Source organism: Bos grunniens, chromosome 21 (genome assembly GCF_055505025.1).
Source record: "Bos grunniens cultivar Pamir isolate PY7600 chromosome 21, Bosgru_T2T1.0, whole genome shotgun sequence".
In the NCBI taxonomy this organism is placed as follows: Eukaryota; Metazoa; Chordata; class Mammalia; order Artiodactyla; family Bovidae; genus Bos; species Bos grunniens.
The window spans coordinates 61649464-61675845 of NC_141185.1; the positions used below are offsets into that span (position 1 = coordinate 61649464).

Consider the following 26382-nt stretch of genomic DNA (forward strand, 5'->3'; position numbering starts at 1 on the left):
CTGCTGCTGCTGCTGCTAAGTCGCTTCAGTCATGTCCGATTCTGTGCGACCCCACAGACAGCAGCTCACCAGGCTCCCCCGTCCCTGGGCTTCTCCAGGCAAGAACACTGGAGTGGGTTGCCATTTCCTTCTCCAATGCATGAAAGTGAAGAGTGAAAGTGAAGTCACTCAGTCGTGTCTGACTCTTAGTGACCCCATGGACTGCAGCCCACCAGGCTCCTCCGCCCATGGGATTTTCCAGGCAAGAGTACTAGAGTGGGATGCCATTGCCTTCTCCGCTAGCAAGACTAATCAAGGAAAAACAGAGAGGTCATGAATTAGCAAAATTAGGAATTCAAAAGAAACATAGATAACTTATACATAATTATAGATGTTGTAAGTTAAAATTATTGTTATTGAATAGGGGGTCCCAGTGCTAGTCACTTACAAAATCAATACAAATGGTAGAAAGGAAAGGTATCTTTAATCAGAATGCCAGCAATCTGGGGAGATGGTGGACTCAGTGTCCCTAAGAAACTGCCTACAAAGATTCTGTCTGGCCTTGAAATTTTTAAAGGGAAACAAGGAAAGAACCTCAGTTAATCACTGAGATGGGGATCGGGGTTGTCGTCATCCCCATCGTGTGCAGGCTTGTCCACTCCTGGTGATCTTCTTCCAGATGTTATCTTCACATAGTTTGTTCAGGAGATTACTGTGGGGGAAGCCAGGAAAGAGACCTGGTCATCTCTTAACTATGTATTCATCATTTCTACTTCTTTGATCTATGGAAAGAATTGACAAGCTAGGCAAACTAGTATGTGATTTAAAGACTTGAAAGCTGTACTTGAGCCAGAGATGAGTGGAACATGGGGGTGCCTGGTTTAAGGTTAAGACAAAAGTGTGCCTCCTGCAGAGAGCTCTTCCCTGCCAAAAGCTGCTTATACTACAAATGTGTGTGTGTGTGTGTGTGTGTGTGCCAGTAGCTTTGAAAACATAGATGAAATGTAAAATTTCCTAAAAAAATATTTTAATCACCAAAATTACTCAAAAACAAATTTTTAATAAGCCAGCAAACATTAAATAATTTGAACTAACAATCTAAAAACCATCTCTCCCCAACAAATTTCATGTGATAATTTTGTTAACTTGACCCCAAAAATCTCTCTCTCTCCCTCTCTCTCTGCTTTACAAAATTTTCCAAAAACACTGAAATACTGAAACTTCTCCAACTCATTCTTGATGTTATTATATCCCTAGGCTGAGACCAATCAAGGGCAGTGCAAAAGAAAATTAAGTCCAAATCATTTACAAGTATAAATGTAAAAATAACAAAATAGTATCAAATTAAATCAATAGTGTATAAAAATAATACATCATGAATGAGCTGGATTTATTTTAGAAAGGCAAAAATATTTCAAAATTATAAAATCAGTCAACACAAAGAGTAAAGGACAAACTAATACAATTATTTCAACAGATGTAGAAAATTTTCAAATAGAAACATTTATCTAGAATAAAATCTTTTGACAAGGTAGGAATAGAAAGAAACTCTCTTAAGTTAAAGATGACATCATTCTTAACCTCAAATTTTGTAATGAATCCCAATAAATTCAAGAAAAGGGCAAGAATTACTGGTATTGGTAATTGGTGTCACTGAACAATACTATAATACAGAAATCCTAGCCCATGAAATATGATAATGAAAAGAAGCAAGGGGCTTAAGATATGGCTTTAAGAACAAAAATACCCTAAATAGTCAAGCAATATGCATTGTTTTTTCAGGTATGTCCAACTCTTTGTGGCCCAATGAACTGTAGCCTCCCCATGGAATTTTTGGGGAGGCTAAATTCCATGGCTCTATGGCTCCTCTGCCCATGGAATCTTTCCAGTCAAGAATACTGGAGTGGAGTGCCATTTCCTACTCCAGGGGATCTTCCTGACCTGGGGATTGAACCTGCATCTCTTGTGTCTCCTGCATTGGCAGGTGGATTCTTTACCACTAGCACCACCTGAATAAGAGGCTTAGGGTATATCTTTAAGAACAAAAATGCCCTAAATGACTACATACATTAGGGGTCTGTAAAATAAGGTCCATGGGCCAAATCAAACCTATCATGATCCAAATTCAGTAACTTCCATGGTCCAAATCTATTTCTTTATGCATGGTTTATGGCTGTTCTTATTCTGAAACTACAGAGTTAAGTAGTTTTGATTAAAAAAATACTCACCATTGGCCTTTTCCAGAAAAAGTTTACACACCTCTGATCTACAAACAAACCAGTAGAATAAAAAAAAATATATAACATAGTTTCTGGGCTCAAGAAGTGTACAGAAAATCAATGGCATCTTTATAAACCAGCATGATCTAATTGAGAGCTATCTCACAAAAAGAACAAATATTTAAAATAACAATAATGATAAACAAATAAGCAAACTATAAGGCATATAGAAAAATATGCCACAACTTTACAAAAAAACAGTCTTTGAAGGATGTGCAATAATAACTGAATAAAAACTGAATAAGTGCCTGTTTCTTCAGCAAACTGTTCAATCACAATATATACAATAACTGTCAAGTCTGCATGGAATTCTTTAGGCCAGAAACTGGAGTGGGTAACCTTTCCCTTCTCCAGGGGATCTTTCCAACCCAGGGATAGAACCCAGGTCTCCTGCATTGCTGGAGGATTCTTTACCAGCTGGGCCACAAAGGAAGCCCAAGGATACCAGAGTGGGTAGCTTATCCATTCTTCAGGGAATCTTCCCGACCCAGGAATAGAACCAGGGTCTCCTGCATTGCAGGCAGATTCTTTACCAACTGAGCTATCAGGGAAGCCCTTTTCCATTGTGCACCTGCTTCACAACTGTTTTGACTATTTCTAGATTTCCCCACAATGTATGATGTAGATAAATAATAGATAAGCGGAATGTGATTGTATTCCATACCACAGTAAAATAAAAGGTGTAACGACAAGAGGAGTAAGAGAGAAAGGAAAGCAATAACCATACTTTTAATGTATTGTGACAATCATAAAATATTTAAATGTATTATATATTTATAACATGCTTAACTCTGACATAAAATATACCTGTATGTTTTACTACAATCCTGTGAGGAAGATATCACTAGTATTTTCAATTTATGTATGAGGAAACAGCCTTGGAGAGAGTAATGGCTTTGACACGTTAGATAGGCAGTCATTCAATGAGGATTCAAACTCAAGCAATTTAATTCCAGACCTTGTTCTCTTAATCTTCACTCTATGAAGTAGGTATTACTCCCTTCATAAATATATGTCATATTACTCATCTCATAATTATAAAATGGAGAAAAAGAAGCTTGGAGCTATTAAATGACTTGACCAAATTCACCAGCCTAGAAACTGGTAATGCTGAAATTCAAATGAGAATGTTATTAAAGTGCATGTTATTGCTACTGTACCAACTATGGTCCAAAACTCAAATGATACCAGTGGAGGAACAAGAAGAATATAAAGCCTGGATATTAATTATTCAGCAGACACTGTGATTTGGGGTAGAACAGAGCTTCAGAAATGTCAATAGACTACACATTATTAATCAATTTATCAAAGTCAAGAATCTAAATATTTAAACATTTCTACAACTGAAACATAGGTAGCAAATAGCACAGTCAGTAAAATGGTTTGTAACACATTAAATCTCTGCCTCCTCACTAATGAAATATACTTCAGATCATTTGATTCTAGTAATTTTCTGTAGAAAAATAGGCTGGGAGTATCAGGAGAGGAACAGTGGAAAGTGGGAAAGTACCCCCAAGTTACTGATTCACAATCTGCAAAGCTGCTTCCTTCAATAGTTATATCATCTTTTAGCATCCCTGCATTCCATTCTTAGGTAGAAATGTAATTACTATCAACAGTAGTTCAAAATAAGTTTGGGGCTTAATTTCTTGAAAATGTGATATATACTTACTGTAGATTTAAGGGAAGAAATATCAATAACCTCAGATATGCAGATGACACCACCCTTATGGCAGAAAGTGAAGAGGAACTAAAAAGCCTCTTAATGAAAGTGAAAGAGGAGAGTGGAAAAGTTGGCTTAAAGCTCAACATTCAGAAAACGAAGATCATGGCATCCGGTCCCATCACTTCATGGCAAATAGATGGGGAAACAGTGGAAACAGTGTCAGACTTTATTTTTGGGGGGCTCCAAAATCACTGTAGATGGTGATCGCAGCCATGAAATTAAAAGACACTTACTCCTTGGAAGGAAAGTTATGACCAACCTAGGTAGCATATTCAAAAGCAGAGACATTACTTTGCCAACAAAGGTCCGTCTAGTCAAGGCTATGGTTTTTCCAGTGGTCATGTATGGATGTGAGAGTTGGACTGTGAAGAAAGCTGAGCACTGAAGAATTGATGCTTTTGAACTGTGGTGTTAGAGAAGACTCTTGAGAGTCCCTTGGACTACAAGGAGATCCAACCAGTCCATCTCAAAGGAGATCAGTCCTGGGTGTTCATCGGAAGGACTGATGCTGAAGCTGAAACACTAGTACTTTGGCCACCTCATGTGAAGAATTGACTCGTTGGAAAAGACCCTGATGCTTGGAGGGATTGGGCGCAGGAGGAGAAGGGGACAACAGAGGATGAGATGGCTAGATGGCATCACCGACTCGATGGACTTGAGTTTGGGTAACTCTGGGAGTTGGTGATGGACAGGGAGGCCTGGCATGCTGCAATTCATGGGGTTGCAAAGAGTCGGACACGACTGAATGAATGAACTGAACTGAAGGAAAGAAAGAGAATCTTTTACAATATTAATAGCCATAGATAACAATTTTTAACCATCAAGGACATTTTTAAAATTGAAGCAATCCCCTGAGAATTGCCATAAAATTGCCTTAGTCAAGAGATTTGCTTGGACCTCAGCCGTAGGCTGTCAAAGTATATGGGATTTTGTTGGGCAAAGACTAAGTTTGTGATGTAGAAATAGAGTTTGACCTCCAAAGAAAGTGGTTATCAATCTAAAGTATTGTGTATAAAGCTTGTATTCGATGCCCAATGAGCCAGCCTGAACAGCTAGGTGACCATCTCTGAAGTTTCTGGGTCAATGACAAATAGATGGAACTTTCTGCTCAAGCAGCTCTCTGGATTTGGACATGATCCCAGGCACCAGCTGTAAGTAAGTACTGGGATAGCTCTGACTTCTCTAGAGAAAGATACCTATCAAGGGTCAGTCATGGGTTTAGGGTCCCGTTCAAACAGGCTGAATGTTAAAGCCTGTGTCATAGGCAAGGATGAACCATGCAGGAACCTAGCTAAATGTGTGTTATCACTGAGATGAGTAAGGAACCTGGATTTCAGAGAGCCACTCAAAAAGTTGGCAAGAGATAATTTTTGGCTATGTCTAATGGTTGGTCTGGTTCAGATCCCTCATCTAGCCAACCTTGGTTCTCTAGACTCAGAGACTACAGGTTGAATACCCTCAATATCCAGAGTTAAATGATACTAAAATACTAGTAAAGATCCTGTTGCCACTTGATAAGCATTTGGGAATGGGTCAGTTTTGCTGTATTTCCAAATTCTCAAAGGATGTTTTTATCAGTCAGGTACTGATGCTTCATCAGACTAACCATACTGGATTAAGGTCATCTCAGGTAGTAGGAATTCATTGAAACTGACCAAAGAGCATCTTATTCAGTACCCTGAACAACACACTTTAAAAATTACCAATCCATCCTTCAAAAAATCCCACTGCATGACAAACACAAAATTAAAAAACAGTAATTATTTGATAGAAGAATAAAGGGCTAAGCACTTTTCCACTGCAAGACAAGAAACATTGGAAATTATCTACAGGACACAAAATATTGGGACAGAACTGAGGTTGAGATCAAAGTGAGTTGTAACCTAATCAAGACAAACAAGGATGTGACTGAAGGAATGAATAATAATTTTTTCAAGAAGGCCCCCAAAATTTTCAAATACAGAGTCAGCAGGATGAGGGAGCAGGAGTAAGCTGTGGGCTGCTGGAGTGTTCTTGGAGTGGGTTCAGTCCAGTTGCTCAGTTGTGTCCGACTCTTTGCGACCCCATGGACTGCAACACGCCAGACTTCCCTGTCCGTCACCAACTCCCGGAGCTTACTCAAACTCATGTCCATCAAGTCAGTGATGTCATTCAATCATCTGATTCTCTGTCGTCCCCTTCTCCTCCTGCCTTCAATCATTCCCAGAATCATGGTCTTTTCCAATGAGTCAGTTCTTCGCATGAGGTGGCCAAAGTATTGGAGTTTCAGCTTCAGCATCAGTCTTTCCAATATTCAGGACTGATCTCCTTTAGGATGGACTGGTTGGATCTCCTTGCAGTCCAAGGGACTCTCAAGAATCTTCTCCAACACCACAGTTCAAAAGCATCAATTCTTCAGTGCTCAGCTTTCTTTATGGTCCAACTCTCACATTCACACATGACTACTGGAAAAAGCATAGCTTTGACTAGACAGACCTTTGTTGGTAAAGTAATGTCTCTGCTTTTTAATATGCTGTCTAGGTTGGTCATAGCTTTCCTTCCAAGGAGTAAGCATCTTTTAATTTCATGGCTGGAGTCACCATCTGCAGTGATTTTGGAGCCCAAGAAAATAAAGTCTCTCACTGTTTCCATTGTTTTACCATCTATTTATCATGAAGTGATGGGACCAGATGCTATGATCTTCATTTTTTGAATGTTGAGTTTTAAGCCAGCTTTTTCACTCTCCTCTTTCACTTTCATCAAGAGGCTCTTTAGTTGAAGTGGATATTAGAGCCAAAAAGAGAAATGCAGCAGTTTTAGGCAACTTCAGGCCACCACAGTGTTAGCCTATACAGCCTAAAAGAAACTGGCCCACATCTCCTAACCCCATAAAACGATAGATAACATTCCCATTTATGACTGGAGGAAGAAGGACCTAAGGTTGCTATATAGGAATTTCTTCCTTATGTTTTAGTATTTAGTATTTTCAGGTAAATTCAACATATATTAAGGTAGAGCTCTACATCAGCTACTAACATTGACTATTCTAGACAAGAAAGAGTCAACATGAACTTAAAAAAAATAATGGCATGAAAGTGAGATATTACCCTATAAAAGTAAAACAAATGTTTTCCCAAGAAAACAGCATTAATGTAGAGAAGAGAAGGAAATGTTGCCAAAAATTGAAATATTCCTTGTGACAGAGAAAGCAATGTTGCATCCACATATTAAGAGCAGGCTGATAAAGAAGTACACTTAGAAAGTTTAAAAAAAATCTTAAACAAGTAAAAATATGATTAGCGTAAAATGAAACACAGTGGGAGACAGAATAACAAAATGCACACACTCAAATCCAAAGCAGTTTATTTAAAAGTCAGTTTAAGAATGTAAAGCAAAAGACAAGTGATATGTATAGATTATATGGGAAAGACTTGAGTTTTCATAACTAAAGTGCCATCTAAACACTAAAAAGAAATATTGGAAGTAGACACACATTCCCAAATATATCCTGCTATTGTTTCTGAATTCAGAGGTTCAGAGCAGTAAAAAAAAAATACTATGAGAAAACAGTTTTATTACAATGGAAAGAGAAATAAACATATACTGAATGTATCATAAAATGCTAAGTGCTAAAACACAGTGGAGAAATGTCTATATTGCTTTGAAGAAAATACTATGATCCTTGAATCCTTTAACAGCGCGTTTTATCATTAGCATATGAAGACAAGCTAAACACTTCTTGGACTAAAAAATATACCAGCAAATTTGTTTTTTTTTCTGAAAAGGAAAATTACCCAATTATATATTCAGGCGAAATAAAGAATTACATGTATATATCCAAAAAAGAGGAAAACCTTGGATATAAAACACATTGGAGAGAAAAGCAATCAGTAAATCCTAGAGTAACATCAAAACAAGAGTGATAATGTACTTCTAAAGCTTAGTGTTTAGAACAGATACTTATAAAAACAAGAGGTATAACAAAAAATTTAAAACAATTTAAAAACTCTGGAGCTAAAATAGTCATTTTTTAAAATTACAGATAATATAAAAAGAACTGAGTCTTGGAGCAGGCAACAAGCTTATAGAAATGCTCAATGTTTTATTTGTTTCAGAGATTATAGACACTGATGTAACAGAAAAACGTAAACTCAAAAAAGGTTGCCAAAAATTAGGGGTAACTTTTGGGGGGAAAAGTGACTGAAAAAGAACAAGGACATTTCTGGAGTGCTGATTACACAGTGTGCTCACACTTAAAAAAGTCATCATGCTCTACACTCTTGATTTGAGCAATTATATATACATTATAATTAATAATAATCATATTATTTTAATTATATTATTACACTTTTGATTTGAGTGATTATATATACTATCATAATTAATAACATATAATTATTATAGTACTATAACTTTATATAATTACTACACTTTAAATAAAACTTGAAGGATAGATACACGGTTAATATATAAAAATCAATTGTTTCTCTATATACCAGCAAGTGGAATTTGAAATTAAAAATACAATAACATTTTATTAGTATCTAAAAAGTGAAATACTTAGGTATAAATCTAGCAAAATATGTACAAGATCTATATAAATAAAATTCCAAACCTATGATGAAAATCAAAGACACATAAATGCAGAGATATTCTATATTAATGGTTAGGAGGACTCAATATTGTCACAAAAATTAACTCAAAATAGATCACAGACCTAAATATAAAACACAAAACAATAAAACCTCTAGAAGATCACATAGGAGAAACCCTAAATAGCCTTGGACATGGTGATGACTTTCTAGTTACAGCACCAAAGGCACAATCCATGAAAGAAGTAAGTTAGAGTACCCTAAAATTTAAAATTTCTATTCTATCAAACGTGGCGCCAAGTGAATGACAAGACTAGTCACATGATGGAAAAGATGTTTGTAAAAGACATATCTGGTAAAGATGACTTTCCAAAATAGACCAAAAATCTTAAACTCAACAGTAAGAAAATAAACAACCTGGTGAAAAAAATGGGCCAAACATGTTAACAGATACTAAACCAAAGAAGATATAGAGATGTCAAATAAGTATATGAAAAGATACTCTACATCATACTGTAGCCTACCAGGCTTCTCCGTCCGTGGGATTTTCCAGGCAAGAGTACTGGAGTGGGTTGCCATTTCCTTCTCCAGGAGATCTTCCTGACCCAGGCAGGGATCGAACCCAGGTCTCCTGCACTGCAAGCAGATGCTTTACCCTCTGAGCCACTATGAAGCCTGTTCATACATCATCAGGAAAATGTAAATCAAAACAACAGCAGAGGACTTCCCTAGTGGCTCAGCGGTTAAGAGTCTGCCGCCCAGTGCAGGGACACTGGTTTGATCCCTGCTCTGGGAAGATTCCACATGTGACGGGGCTACTAAGCCCGTGGGCCACAGCTACTGAAGCCTGCATTGCCCTAAAGCCCGTGCTCTGCCGCAGAGGAGCCACCACAAGGAGAAGCTCACACACTGCAACTAGAGAAGGCCCGCATGCAGCAATGAAGACCCAGCACAGCCGAAGTTATATAAACTAATAATTTTTTAAAACACCTCTACACACCTAGCAGAACAGCTAGTATCCAGAACACTGACTCCACCAAATGCTGGCAAGGATGTGGGAGTGACAGGAACTTTAATTCACTTCTGGTATGATGCAAAATGGCACAACCACTTTCGAAGATGGTTTGGTGGCTTCTTACAAAACTAAACAATATACCATTCAGCAATGTGCCCACTGGTGTTTACCCAAAGGATTTGAAAACTTTGTCCAAAAAACCTGCACTGAGATATTTTTAACTTTACTCATAGTTGCCCAAACTTGCAAGCAACCAAAATATTCTTCAGTAGATGAGTAAATCAGAGAAGGCAATGGAACCCCACCCCCCCCCAGTACTCTTGCCTGGAGAATCCCATGGACGGAGGAGCCTGGTAGGCTGCAGCCCATGGGGTCGCTAAGGGTCGGACACGACTGAGCGACTTCACTTTCACTTTTCACTTTCATGCACTGGAGAAGGAAATGGCAACCCACTCCAGTGTTCTTGCCTGGAGAATCCCAGGGATGGGGGAGCCTGGTGGGATGAATAAATAAACTGTGGTAATTTCAGACAATGAAATATTATTCAGCACTGAAAAGATATGAGCTACTGATTTCAAACATATGATATTCTGAAAAAGGCAAAACTATGAAGACAGTAAGAAGATCATCAGTAGAAGGAAAAGGGATGAAAAATTTTAGGGTAGTGAAAGTATCCTATATGATACTATAATGGTAAGTATCCTTATACATGTCCTTATGCATTTGTCTAAACCCATAGAATGTGTAACACCGAGAGTGGCCCTTAATGTGAACTGTGGACTTTGGACACCTATGACGCGTCAATGTTGGTTCATCTTTTATAACAAATGTACTATTGGCGGATGCTGTAAATGGGGGAAATATATGCATATATAAGGGCATGAGAATATGGGAAATCTGCACCTTCCTCTCAATTTTGCTGTGAATGTAGAACTGCTCTAAAAAATAAAGTCTGGAAAAAAACCTCAATGCCTAAATACAAGATTAGAAAATTCAACCTGTTAAAGGGAACAAAAAAAATTTTGATTAATCAGTCAAAAATCATGAAAGGGACTGAAAGAACAACAGAAAGAGTACTAAGAAGATTATAAAATAGGATAACAAAAAAAAAGTGATCACAATAAATGCAGAGGAGTTAACTTTACCTTTTAACAGTAAAAATCCTTTTAGAATAAGCTAAAAAGTAAAACCCAGTTCTGTGCTGTTTAAAAGAGAAGCACTAAAGGAAGATAGACATAACACAGAAACCGATGAAGATAAGTCAGGCAAACAGTAAAAACGACAACAAAAGCCAGCAAGGTCCACGTCAGACAAGTCAGAAGCCTTGAAATGGTGTTTTGGTCATGTCTAACTAGGAAAATGGAAACCATGGCAAATATTTTCAGTATAGAGAATTTAATGGAGAGAACTGCCCATAGGTGTGGAGTTGCTGAGATATCAAAAGGGAAGAGGGTGTGGTGACACCAGGCTGAGGGGCAAAGGAAGGAAGCAGTGTTTGCAATGCCCTGTTGCTAAAACCACTGTGGGTTGGCTGGTGGAAGCTGGAGTCACCTGGAGAAGCAGCCTAGACAGGAGGCAGGAGGAAGGGGGATAAGCACCTTAACTCTTCTTTTCCTTCACACTCTTATCTTCCTCCCACTGACAAACCCATCTGAAAACCTGGGAACCTGGGAAACACAGACTCATACAGCAGCTACCGTAATAAAGAGCAGAGGTGGGCAAGGAATGGGTATGCGGACAAAAATGTCTAGGATGAACAAAGAATGTTGAAACGAATGTTTTAAAATAGATAAAAGGTCAGTTCAGTTCAGTTGCTCAGTCATGTCCGACTCTTTGCGACCCTATGAACTGCAGCACGCCAGGCCTCCCTGTCCATCACCAACTCCCAGAGTTCACCCCGACTCATGTCCATTGAGTCAGTGATGCCATCCAGCCATCTCATCCTCTGTCGTCCCCTTCTCCTCCTGCCCCCAATCCCTCCCAGAATCAGAGTCTTTTCCAATGAGTCAACTCTTCACATGAGGTGGCCAAAGTACTGGAGTTTCAACTTTAGCATCATTCCTTCCAAAGAAATCCCAGGGCTGATCTTCAGAATGGACTGGTTGGATCTCCTTGCAGTCCAAGGAACTCCCAAGCATCTTCTCCAGCACCACAGTTCAAAAGCGTCAATTCTTCAACACTCAGCTTTCTTCACAGTCCAACTCTCAGAGCCACACATGACCACTGGAAAAACCATAGCCTTGACTAGACAGACCTTTGTTGGCAAAGTAATGTCTCTGCTTTTCAATATGCTATTTAGGTTGGTCATAACTTTCCTTCCAAGGAGTAGTAAGCATCTTCTAATTTCATGGCTGCGATCACCATCTGCAGTGATTTTGGAGCCCAAAAAAATAAAGTCTGACACTGTTTCCACTGTTTCCCCATCCATTTGCCATGAAGTGATGGGACCAGATGCCATGATCTTCTTTTTCTGAATGTTGAGCTTTAAGCCAACTTTTTCTCTCTCCTCTTTCACCTTCATCAAGAGGCTTTTTAGTTCCTCTTCATTTTCTGCCATAAGGGTGGTGTCATCTGCATATCTTAGGTTATTGATATTTCTCCCAGCAATCTTGATTCCAACTTGTGTTTCTTCCAGCCCAGCGTTTCTCATGATGTACTCTGCATATAAGTTAAATAGGCAGGGTGACAATATACAGCCTTGACGTACTCCTTTTCCTGTTTGGAACCAGTCTTTTGTTCCATGTCCAGTTCTAACTGTTGCTTCCTAACCTACATACAGGTTTCTCAAGAGGCAGTTCAGGTGGTCTGTTATTCCCATCTCTTTCAGAATTTTCCACAGTTTATTGTGATCTACACAGTCAAAATCATATAAAAATCATGAATCTCTATGCCCTGAACAGTACAGCTTTTACACATAAAGTGAAAACCTTCATTTCTAAAACAAATTAGAGAAAACTTTCGGGGGTAGAAATCTTTAGTATAAACGACTGTAAGCCTTTCTTTCACCCCCATATGGAATTATGAGTGAAGTCTGATGCCCACTAGTGCTTCTGTGGGACTGCACTCTCTCTCCGGGGGAACTCAGGGAGATTTTGGACTTTGCATTGGGTTAACATGGTCCAGAGTCAACCAGTAAAGCCATGGGACACAGAGGAGAAAGATACATGAAAGATATGGTCCAAGAAGTTTAAAAGAATCCGGGAGAAGTTTGGGCTTCCCTAAGCATTATATCCAACCAGTCCATTCTAAAGGCAATCAGCCCTGGGATTTCTTTGGAAGGAATGATGCTAAAGCTGAAACTCCAGTACTTTGGCCACCTCATGTGAAGAGTTGACTCATTGGAAAAGACTCTGATGCTGGGAGGGATTGGGGGCAAGAGGAGAAGGGGACGACAGAGGATGAGATGGCTGGATGGCATCACTGACTCAATGGTCGTGAGTCTCAATGAACTCCAGGAGTTGGTGATGGACAGGCAGGCCTGGCGTGCTGCGATTCATGGGGTCGCAAGGAGTCGGACACGACTGAGCGACTGATCTGATCTCATCTGATCTGATCTGAAGCATTATATGATAAAATATTCAAGGCTCTGCAGATTACACATTGTGTGCATCTGTGTGTGTTTGTGTGTGTGTTTGCATGCACGTGTAATTCTAAAAGCAGGGTGAAATGTACAGAAGGATTCACAGCAACTTTTGATGGATATTACCTTGTAGACGAGAGTAGGAATGGATGAGAGATAGATATCAGTCAGGGACCAGTTAGAAGACAGAATCATAAGTTATTTTAAAGAATGCAATATGAAAAAATTTTAACTAGGAATAAGGTTGTTAATTGAAAAGGCAGAGAGAGAACTCTGAGGTATCACAGGGTAGCAGTCGCAGGAAACCGCAGAAGAGGGGCCTTGTGGACCTGGGACCCATGTCTCAGGACTAGATGCTAGCCAGCTGATAAATCTAAGGGGTGCCATGGCGTCTGTTCTTCATATCTGAGAAAAAGCAAACTTCATCAACTGCTTCTACAGGGGCATGAGAAGGAACTGGATGCAAAACCCACAGGAGCAAAGATGAAGGACTCGGCTAAGTCTCCCTTCATCAGGCCTGCAGGCTCTATTCAGGATCCTGAGTGATAAAAACCTGACGTGAAGGCAGCTGACAGAAAAGGAATGTGTTCTGTAGAATCCTGGGCGTATCCCAGGGTCACAGAGCAGGAGTATAGGCAGGTGGTAACGTACAATTAAACCAAAGAAGAGTTTTCTATTTGAATATAATCACATGAACTATAGTACTAGTTATGTGTAAAGAAATTTATTTCCAATATCATTATTGACCCCTGCTTTTCACAGATGTAAGCTGTCTTATCTACAATTTACTCTTATTCGAATTAGCCAAATTAGCACAATCTTTCTGGGCTTCCCTGGTGGCTCAGATGGTAAAGAATCCGCCTGCAATGCAGTAGACCTGGGTTTAATCCCTGGGTTGGGAAGATCCCTTGGAGAAGGGAATGGCTACGTACTCCAGTATTCTTGCCTGGAGAATTCCAGGGACAGAGGAGCCTGGAGTGTTACAGTCCATAGCGTTGCAAAGAGTTGGATGTGACTAAGCGACTCACACTTTCACTTTTGTTCTCGTTTCATTACAATCTTTCCAGTGAAAACCACTTTTCATGTCGTTTCTGAAAATTGTTTATGCCACCTCTGAACCTGGCACCCCACTCCAGTACTCTTGCCTGGAAAATCCCATGGATGGAGGAGCCTGGTAGGCTGCAGTCCATGGGGTCGCTGAGAGTCAGACATGACTGAGCAACTTCACTTTCACTTTTCACTTCCATGCATTGGAGAAGGAAGTGGCAACCCACTCCAGTGTTCTTGCCTGGAGAATACCAGGGACAGGGGAGCCTGGTGGGCTGCCGTCCATGAGGTCACACAGAGTCGGACACGACTGAGGTGACTTAGCAGCAGCAGCAAACCTTTAAAAGCATTCTTTGCTTTTTTTTTGAACAAAAACCCCAGCCCACCTTGAAAACTCCCTACTCCAAAACATGGATTCAACTTTCTCTAAGCAGCCCAGATAAGGCATAGTGAGAAGAGCACTAGAGCCCAAACCTGGGGGGTGTAAATCACATTATTTATTGCAAGCACAGATGATGTTTTCCCATATGGCGACAGAGATAGAAAATATAGAGTTTAAACTAGTATTTTAAATTTACTGTTAACACTTTTGTATTATGTGCTTAATTGAATTTTTAATTCTCTACCTAAACTATTCTAAATTGATAAGCCATGTAATATACCTTTAAATAAAATATTAATTAAAACAAATATAAACATTTATTCATTTCTCCAACAATAAAGTATCTCTAAAACTTGTCAATGTAGAATTGTGATATATAAGACTTGCCACTAAACTCTTTTGTGACAATTTTTACATATATCTCTTAACACTTTATGATGAAATTAGTTCATTTTGCATTGTTTGTAACAATTTGGATTCCAATGAACTTGTAAAAGATACAGGTCTATTGTATACTTTAACCCAGTTACTTAAGCTTATTTTAACCCAGACTGTTGATCTACTAAAGATGGATAGTTCTTATTTTATAATGACATTCATTCATCTTGTGTTCATTTGACAAATATTTAATATATTTATTAATATATTGGTGATATAGTGATGTATGGTTGGATAGACAAATGGATAGGAAAGAAAATACATAAATCCCTATCCTTGAGAATTTAAATTAAATTCTGTTTTGAAGACAGATAGGAAAAAACAGTAAAATAAATAGCATGTTAGAAAACAACTGCACAAGGACCTACTGTACCACACAGGGAACTCAGCTCAATATTATGTAACAACCAAATAGGAAAAGAATTTGAAAAAAATAAATATATGTAGAAGTGGATCGCTTCACTGTACACTTGAGACTAACACAGCATTGTTAATCAACTATACTCCAATATACAATTCAAAGTTTTTTTAAAAAAGAATACAGTAAATGCAATAGAGGGAAAATGAAGAGAAATAAGGAGGTATGAACTATTAAGGATGGGATAAGCAACCTAGAGAGCATATTAAAAAGCAGAGACATTACTTTGCCAACAAAGGTCCATCTAGTCAAGGCTATGGTTTTTCCAGTGGTCATGTATGGATGTGAGAGTTGGACTATAAAGAAAGCTGAGCACCGAAAAATTGATGCTTTTGAACTGTGGTGTTGGAGAAGACGCTTGAGAGTCCCTTGGACTGCAAGGAGATCCAACTAGTCCATCCTAAAAGAGATCAGTCCTAGGTGTTCATTGGAAGGACTGGTGCTGAAGGTTAAACTCCAATACTTTGGCCACCTGATTCGAAGAGCTGACTCATTGGAAAAGACCCTGATGCTGGGAAAGATTGAAGGTGGGAGGAGAAGGGGATGACAGAGGATGAGATGGTTGGATGGCATCACTGACTCAATGGACATGAGCTTGGGTGGACTCCGGGAGTTGGTGATGCACAGGAAGGCCTGATGTGCTGTATAGTCCATGGGGTCGCAAAGAGTCAGACACAACTCAGCAACTGAACTGAACTGAAGTTAATATTTTAGATAAAATGACAAGGAAAAATCTCTCTGAAAAGGTGAGTGGAGATCTGAATATAGTGAAGATGGTATCCATGAGGATACCTAAGGAAAGAGAACATTCCAGGCAAAGGCAACAACATCTGAAAGGCCCTGGGGTCAGGATGCCTGATGTGAGAGAAGATTTGAGTTCTTCCTCTCAACTCTAAACCGGGACTTCCTGGACTCACAATGATAGCTTTTTCCCTTAAGTTGTTAATTTGTAGAGAATGTTACATGTAAAATTCACACTGAACACACACTCACACCAAATTTGTTTCATTTTGTGTCTTATTATATAAGTACATTTTTTGGTATTTTTGTCAGTTCTAACAATAAAGAGGTTATAATTTTTTTAATGTAATGTTACAGTTAAAAACAAAAGTAATGACTAAAACAGTTTGAAATGTAATTGTATTTTAATATTATTATTAGGAATTCATCTTTAAATGAATAAAAATTATAACTTTCATTTTCAAAAGATGTTAATTATTTCAAATGGGAATTTTAAAATAAGTTGATTGTGTTTACACTTTATGTCAATGTAAGGTTAATATTTTCAATTAAATGTTTTAATTGGTTGCTCATATGTTAATCTTTCAACAGGCACAATTATTTTCAAGAACTTGAGACCTCCAAATACTATCTTAAATTCAATTAGTTTATAATGTATTTGAATAAATTATAGTTTTAAGGACAGCTCTTTTGAGAGGCTAAATAAGATTAAGTTAAACAATTAAAATTCTGCTCCCTACATACCTAGTATGAATAAAAAATTATTTCACTAATTTTTATTATTATAAAATACTTCATGTATCCTAAAATAAATAATATAAAGGTATAAGGTGCAAAAATAATTGTAAAATACTCAAGTCTTCCACAAAGGTTAATAGAGCATTAGCAATAATTTTGAACTTTCCTCTCTGTACCAACTCCCCTCTCCCTTTTTCATCACCTCCTAGGAGTAACTAATCTTCTAAAATTTATATACATTATTTCTTGTTTTCTGTCATAATCCATGAATCCCTTAATGATATATTATTTATATTTCATATGCCTTTGAGCTTCATATAAGAAGTATTATGTTATTTGGTTTTTATTGTAACTTGCTTTTTTCATTTAATACCATCATGAGACTTATCCCTTTTGAGATATATAGAGCTGTACTCAACTCAGTTTCATTACTGCATAGGATTCTATTATGTGAATATACCACAATCCAGTCATCTTCCTATCAATGGACTTTTCTTGTTGTTAAAACTTTGCTATTAGAAATATTGCTGCTATGAACACTCCTGAACACATCTCAGTGCATTGGGTATATCCCTAGGAATGGGTTGTAGACTAGTATATGCATTTTCAATTTTTTTAAAAATGAAAAATTATTTTACAAAATGCTTGCATGAATTTACATTCTAACCAGTAAGGTATATTATGGTTATTTGATTTTTTTTTTAAAGAAACATTTTATCAGAATTACTGACTTTGCCCTTATTTGTACTGATAAACTTTGTCTCAATGATTTTAGAAGGCTTTTCTAAACATATTTTTTATATTGACCCTTTGAAAGTTATGTTCTTTGTAATTAGCTTCTTCTAGTATACATCTTATAGTGTAATGAATAGACTTTTTCAAAATTTCAGTTCAGTTCAGTTCAGTTGCTCAGTTGTGTCTGACTCTTTGTGACCCCATGAACTGCAGCAGCCAGGCCTCCCTGTCCATCACCAACTCCCAGAGTTCACTCAAACTCATGTCCATCGAGTCGGTGATGCCATCCAGCCATCTCATCCTCTGTTGTCCCTTTCTCCTCCTGTCCGCAATCCCTCCCAGCATCAGGGTCTTTTCCAATGAGTCAGCTCTTCGCATGATGTGGCCAAAGTATCGGAGTTTCGGCTTCAGCATCAGTCCTTCCAATGAACACCCAGGACTGATCTCCTTTAGGATGGACTGGTTGGATCTCCTTGCAGTCCAAGGGACTCTCAAGAGTCTTCTCCAACACCATGATTCAAAAGCATCAATTCTTCAGTGCTTAGCTTTCTTCACAGTCCAACTATCACAGCCATACACGACCACTGGAAAAACCATAGCCTTGAGTAGACAGACCTTTGTTGGCAAAGTAATATCTCTGCTTTTCAATATACTATTTAGGTTGGTCATAACTTTCCTTCCAAGGAGTAAGCGTCTTTTAATTTCATGGCTGCAATCACCATCTGCAGTGATTTTGGAACCCAAAAAGATAAAGTCTGACACTGTTTCCCCATCTATTTCCCATGAAATGATGGGACCAGATGCCATGATCTTCGTTTTCTGAATGTTGAGCTTTAAGCCAACTTTTTCACTCTCCTCTTTCACCTTCATCAAGAGGCTTTTTAGTTCCTCTTCACTTTCTGCCATAAGGGTGGTGTCATCTGCATATCTGAGGTTATTGATATTTCTCCCAGCAATCTTGATTCCGGCTTGTGCTTCTTCCAGCCCAGTGTTTCTCATGATGTACTCTGCATATTAGTTAAACAGGCAGGGTGACAATATACAGCCTTGATGTACTCCTTTTCCTATTTGGAACCAGTCTGTTGTCCCATGTCCAGTTCTAACTGTTGCTTCCTGACCTGAATATAGGTTTCTCAAGAGGCAGGTCAGGTGGTCTGGTATTCCCATCTCTTTCAGAATTTTCCACAGTTTATTGTGATCCACACAGTCAAAGGCTTTGGCATAGTCAATAAAGCAGAAATAGATGTTTTTCTGGAACCTTCTTGCTTTTCAAAATTTAATACACTTTAATTACTCTCTTTAATTCCCTTATTTCCTTGGTTTTATTTAAGAGATCCTTTTCTATACATATAGATTTGACTATATGGACCTTTGTCAGCAAAGTGATGTCTCTGCTTTTAAATATACTGTCTAGTTTTGTCACAGCTCTTCTTCCAAAGAGCAAGAGTCTTTTAATTTCATGGCTGCATTCTATCTTCTAATTCACTAATCCTATCTTCTGCCTCTGTTATTCTACTATTTGTTGGCTCCAGAGTGTTTTTAATTTCATTTATTGCATTTAGAAGATAGATGAATTAGAAGATAGAATGGTAGAAATAAATGAATCAGAGAGGATAAAAGAAAAACGAATTAAAAGAAATGAGGACAATCTCAGAGACCTCCAGGACAATATTAAACGCTACAACATTCGAATCATAGGGGTTCCAGAAGAAGAAGACAAAAAGAAAGACCATGAGAAAATACTTGAGGAGATAATAGTTGAAAACTTCCCTAAAATGGGGAAGGAAATAATCACCCAAGTCCAAGAAACCCAGAGAGTCCCAAACAGGATAAACCCAAGGAGAAACACCCCAAGACACATATTAATCAAATTAACAAAGATCAAACACAAAGAACATATATTAAAAGCAGCAAGGGAAAAACAACAAATAACACACAAGAGAATTCCCATAAGGATAACAGCTGATCTTTCAATAGAAACTCTTCAAGCCAGGAGGGAATGGCAAGACATACTTAAAATGATGAAAGAAAATAACCTACAGCCCAGATTATTGTACCCAGCAAGGATCTCATTCAAGTATGAAGGAGAAATCAAAAGCTTTTCAGACAAGCAAAAGCTGAGAGAATTCTGCACCACCAAACCAGCTCTCCAACAAATACTAAAGGATATTCTCTAGACAAGAAACACAAAAACGGTATATAAACTCGAACCCAAAACAATAAAGTAAATGGCAACGGGATCATACTTATCAGTAATTACCTTAAACGTAAATGGGTTGAATGCCCCAACCAAAAGACAAAGACTGGCTGAATGGATACAAAAACAAGACCCCTACATATGTTGTCTACAGGAGACCCACCTCAAAACAGGGGACACATACAGACTGAAAGTGAAGGGCTGGAAAAAGATTTTCCATGCAAATTGGGACCAAAAGAAAGCAGGAGTCACAATACTCGTATCAGATAAATTAGACTTTAAAACAAAGGCTGTGAAAAGAGACAAAGAAGGTCACTACATAATGATCAAAGGATCAATCCAAGAAGAAGATATAACAATTATAAATATATATCCACCCAACATGGGAGCACCGCAGTATGTAAGACAAATCCTAACAAGTATGAAAGGAGAAATTAACAATAACACAATAATAGTGGGAGACTGTAATACCCCACTCACACTTATGGATAGATCAACTAAACAGAAAATTAACAAGGGAAAAAAAAAACAAAAAACAAAAAAACATGTATCTATAAAGCTCACTAAAGCAAAGCACAGTAAAATGAGGTATGGCAATAAAAGGCGTTAAATTTATCAAATAAAAAAAAAAATAAAGTGCTGAAAAATTAAAGCTGTCAAAAAAAAAAAAAAACAAAGTAGGGGCAGTATTCTTTAACAATGACAATATCATAAAAAACAAAGAAAGGCTGTAAAAGTGTTCCAGATTAAAAGAGACTTTATCAACATGACAATGAAATGCAATATCTGATCCTGGACTAGATCTTGTACTAGAAGGAAAAAGTGCTAAAAAGGACACTGAGGGTCAGTTAACAGTATTAGAATACAGACAGTAGATTTAATAAAAGTATTTTATCCATGTTAAATTACTGAAGCTGACAACTGTACTATTACAGTTATTAACCGAATATCCCTATTCTTAGGAAATTCAGAAATATGTACTGAAGTATGTGGGATACTTCATGGGAATAAAAACCATGATATCTGCAGCAGGCCTTCCAAGAGTTTAGAAAAAAACTTTTTGGGTGGGGAGCAGACAAATAATAAAGAAATGGGGTGAAATGATAAGAACAAGTGAAAAATCTGGGCAGAGGTTATATGGATATTATTTGTATTATTTTTGGAACTTTTCTTTAAGCAAAAAAAAAAATAAATAAATAATTTCATGGCTGCAGTCACTGTCCAAATGACTTTGGAGCCCAAGAAAATAAAATCTGTCACTGCTTCCATTTTTCCCCTTTTATTTTCCACAAAGTGTTAGGACTAGATGTCAAGATCTTAGTTGCTTGAATGTTGAGTTTTAAACCAGCTTTCTCACTCTCCTCATTCACCCTCATCAAGAGACTCTTTAGTTCCTCTTTGCTTTCTGCCATTATCTGCATATCTGCATATTGTATCATCTGCATATCTGAGGTTGTTGATATTTCTCCTGGCAATCTTGATCCCAGTTTGTGCTTCATCCAGCCCTGCATTTTGCTTGATGTACTCTGTACAGAAGTTAAATAAGCAGGATGACAATATACAGCCTTGACATAACTCCTTTCCCAATTTTGAACACTCAATTTTTCCATGTAAGGTTCAACTGTTGCTTTTTGACCCACTTATGGGTCTCTCAGGAGGCAGGTCAGGTGGTCTGGTATTCCCATCTCTTTAAGAATTGTCCACAGTTTGTTGTGATCCACATAGTCAAAGGCTTTTGCCTAGTCCATGAAGCAAAAGTAGATGCTTTTCTGGAATCTCCTTACATTTTTGATACTTACTGCCTGAAGAGAGTTTCTAATTCAACAAGCAGGGACAAGGAACCCACAAGAAAGCAAGCAAACTTCCTAATTCAATGAGACACAATCAGCTGTCTGGGGGGCAACCAGGTGGCCAGAGTCTGTAGAACAGAGGGGCAGAGAGAAGACGAGAGGGCAGGGGCAGAGCTGAGGTGTGAAGAGGCCCTCCCAGAAGGGTCAGCTGTGTATGCATCTGTGCACGTTTGTGAAGAAACTGCTTACAGTGGCAGGAAAAGTCACCTGGCAGAATGAGAGGTAACAGGGGTCTGTACCCATGCAAGACTGGAAATAATGCCTGTTCCCAGTGGCCAGACTGGAAAAGCTCACAGTCCTTAAGGCATGGGGTAGAGTACTCAGAGGGCTTTGCATGTGGGAATGATTAGCCATAGACTGACCATTACCCTTCTCACAAAGCCTAAAACTGTGAGATGTGAAGTAGTCAAATTCTTTCCAATTATCTTAACTTTATCCCAGAACAGAATTCAAGAAGATCCATAGGGATACAAAAATATACAACATCCATAAAAGATAAAATTCACACTGCCTGGCATCTAATTAAAACTGCCAGGCATGCAGAGAAGCAGAAAAATATAACCTGTAATAAAGAAATATTCAACAGAAACCAACCCAGAACTAACACGGATGTTACAGTCAGAAAAAAGCACACTAAAACATTTATTATAGCTGTACTCCATATGTTCAGATTACAGAGACAGAAGATATAAAGAAGAAGACCCAAATAAAAGGTTGAGATAAAAACTACAATGTGTGAGCTAAAAATTAAAAAGTAAAACACTAGATGGGATTAATGGCAGGTTAGACATTGAAGAAAATTTAGTGAACTTAGAGACATAACAAAAGAAACTAAAATGAGACACAGAAAGACTCAAAAACAAACAGAGCTTCAGGGAGCTGCAGGACAACTTCAATCAGCCTAGTATACAAGCAACTGTAGTGCCTGAGGGATAGGGGGATAAGCAGAAAAACATTTTAAAAGAATAATGGCTAAAAATTTCCCAAATGTGATGTATACTCTAAATTCACCCATCTAAGAACTCAATACATCTCACATCATAATCAACTCCTCAAAAACAGTGATAGAGAGAAAATGTGTAAAGCAAGCAGAAGGAAACGTCTGCATATTTCTCCAAGGAAACAATGTGAAAAACAAGGCAGTGGAGTAATATCTTTAAAGTAGTCAAAGAAACAACTGCCAACCTAGAGTTCTATAACCTATGAAAATGGCTTTCAAAAGCTGAAGATAACCAGAGGGGAAATGTTGTCGGGGATGGGGGATAAATCAGGAGTTTGAGAGGAACACACACACACCACTATATATAAGTAGTAGTAGACAGCAACAGCTTACTGTATAGCACAGAAAGCAACTCAGTACTCTGTGGCAAGCCACATGAGAAAGGAATCTAAACACGAATGACTGTGTGTCCTCATACAGCTGAATCACTTTGCCATACGCTTGAAACTACCACAACACTGAAAATCAACTGTACTCCAATCAGATGTTTAGATAACCAAAGTTGAAATAGAAACTTTCTCTGGCTTACAAAGGCTAAAAAAGTTTATGACCAGTGACCAAATGAAGTTCCCTCAAAGCAGAGAGAAAGTGATACCTGATAGAATGAGGGTCTACACAAAGGAATGAAGAAATGGACTGCCTGGATAAATAGATGAGTGATTTCCACTGTTAATAGGTAGCTGATTATTTAAAACAAAACTGATAACAGTGTAGCTTACTAGCTTACTGTTTATAACAGATAAAAAAGCAAAATGCATCACGATAATAGAACAAAGGCTGCAGGGAGAGACTTGAAAGTATACTAACATGAGGTTGTTTATTTTATGAATTGGTGAAACAGCACTTTGAAGTAGACTGTGGTAAGTAAAGATATACTCTATAAAACCACTGGGCTTCCCTGGTAGCTCAGCTGGTAAAACTCTATAGAATCATTAAGCCAACAAAGTGGATTAAAAATAAAATCATACTGGATTCCATTAATTTGTATTTATCCCTTTATTTTCTGCTTTAATTCTACACTGACACTAAGGGGGGGGGTATCAATCTAAATTTTTAAGATAAATATTAAATAACTATGACTGAAAAAATTATATAAGAAAGTTACAAATGATCCCCTGGTGGCTCAGACGGCAAAACGTCTGCCCGTGATGCGGGAGACCTGGTTTCGATCCCTGGGTTAGGAATATCCCCTGGAGAAGGATATTTGCCTAGAAAATTCGATAGATGGAGGAGCCTGGTGGGCCCCAGTCCATTGGGTCACAAAGAGTTGGACACGACTGAGTGACTTCACAACAATGAGTTAACAACCATAAAAGCATCTGACCAAGGTAAAAAATTAAAATCTTGGAGACATTAAAATCTTTTATTTAAAGACAGAAAACATCTAAATGTATAACTTGCAGAAATGAGAAAACTTATTTTCTTTTCAGTAACTGTTGAAATTCCTCTGATGTACTAAAAAGTATTGCTATATAATCACTTGCTGTCCATGTAATGCTATCTTTTTGAGTTGAATCATAAATGCCAGAACTTCCTAAGAACCAGTCACTAATTGAATTCTATTTTTAATAACTGTGGATCTGAAAGGAAACGCATAAGCAATACCACCATTGACAGATAATGTAAATTATCTGGTAGCTCATCACAAAATTGCTATTTTCTGAGTTAAAAATCTTTCCTTGGAGAGAGAGGTTTGCAAGTTTTTTTTCAGTCAGTGTAAAAGTATTTTGGTTTTAGCACATATGACTATCTGTGTTGTATGTGATGAAAGACTAGTGATAAGACATAAAAAGAAAAAGATAACTATTAAAAATTCTATTTTCAGAATAATGTGACTTTAGTAATTAATGGGGAACATTAACTACATAGCATACTTACCTTAAATTACACTAAAATTATCAGCAGTTTTCTTTAAAAGTAGAGACAGCCAACAAGAAAATGAGGTAGAAATCTAGGAAAAGAAAACTTTCAGTTCATATTAAACAATAAGTTTGCACTTCTAATAGGAAGCTGTAGGAATAAATATCATCTTTTGAAAAACAGGATTAAGAAGACTTTTTGGAAAGTCTTGCCTTTCTAATCACTCATCAAAAATAACTTTCTTGATTCTTAGTTTTCTCTCCAATTTATTTTCAACTCACAGAAAGTTACGTTTTTTTCCCCCATTATTTCATCATAGAGTGAAAAGTGCCATTACTGATTGAACTGTGAAAACTGGTTCTTATCCCAACATAGGGGTCTGTTGACCATATAATTTATCATCCAAACCAGGATTGACTTGATATTGAAAGGGCACCATACTAACAGAATCAGTAGGACTGTCCTCCTCCAGGACTGTTCCGGGAACAGTAAGATGGATGATCTCATGTCCATGTGAAGGTTTTGATGGGCAGCCCCTTTTCTACCTGTTACATTGCATTTCCACCAGTGTCCCCTTATACCTCAGGTTCTAGGAATTCTGAACTACTTCTGGTTTCTAAACTATGCCGTCTTGCTTCACACCATTAAGGCTTTGCATATTCAAGCCCTCTGAATAGTTCAGTATTTAATATTCAGTACTTCAGCAATTCCTATGAAGCTTTTAACCCTGCTTAGATGGCGTCTCTTAGGAAAGGCTGAGGCTAATGTCCCTCCAGGGTTGACCAGTCTCTTAATTAAGAGTCAATCACAAGACATACAGACGAGCAACAGGCACATGAAAAGATGCTCAACATGACTGATTAGAGAAATGCAAATCAAACCTCAATGAGGTACCACCTCACACAAATCAAAATGATCATCATTAAAAAAATCTATAAATAAAGAATGCGGGAGAGGATGTGAGACTAGGGAATCCTCCTGCATTGTTGGTGGGAATGTAAACTGGTCCAGTCACTGTGCAGAATTCTGTTGTTGTTCAGTCCCTAAGTCGTGTCCAGCTTTTTGTGATCCCCTGGACTGCAGCACGCCAGGCTCCCCTGTGCTTCACTGTTTCCTGGAATTTGTTCACTTTCATGTCCATTGAATCGGTGACGCTGTATAACCATCTCATCCTCTGTGCCCCCTTCTCCTTTTGCCTTCAATCTTCCCCAGCATGAGGGTCTTTTCCAATGAGTTTGCTCTGCATATCAGGTGGCCAAAGTTTTAGAATTTCAGCTTCAGCATCAGTCCTTCCAATGAAAATTCAGGAGAATAGTATAGAGGATCCTCAAAAAACTAAATATAGAGTTGCTATATGATCCAACAACCCCACTCCTGAGCATACATCAAGACAAAACTACAATTCAAAAAGATACATGAACCCCAATGTTCATAGTAGCACTATTCACAGTTAAGCCAAAACATGGAAACAACCTAAATGTCCATCAATAGATAAATGGATGAAGATGTTATCCACGTACACACACACACAATTGAATACTCATTTCAGTTCAGTCACTCAGTCATGTCTGACTCTCTGTGACCCCACAGACTGCAGCATGCCAGGACTCCCTATGCATCACCAACACCCGGAGTTTGCTTAAACTCATGTCCATCGAGTTGATGATGCCATCAAACCATCTCATCCTCTGTTGTCCCCTTCTCCTTCTGCCTTTAATCTTTCCCAGCATCAGGGTCTTTTCCAATGAGTCAGTTCTGTGCATCAGGTGGCCAAAGTACTGGAGTTTCAGCTTCAGCATCAGTCCTTCCAGTGAATATTCAGGTCT

The 26382-nt window shown here is 38.0% G+C and overlaps 1 long non-coding RNA gene across 1 annotated transcript; it reads right to left on the reverse strand.

Annotated features, from left to right (window-relative positions):
• Positions 1-444: 444 nt before the first annotated feature.
• LOC147349799 (uncharacterized) lies at positions 445-24691 on the reverse strand. Its single transcript, XR_015150584.1, has 3 exons — positions 24575-24691; positions 2208-2245; positions 445-691 (listed from the first exon to the last, which is right to left on the reverse strand). It is a non-coding gene; the product is annotated as an uncharacterized LOC147349799 (long non-coding RNA).
• Between the last annotated feature and the right edge of the window lie 1691 nt (positions 24692-26382).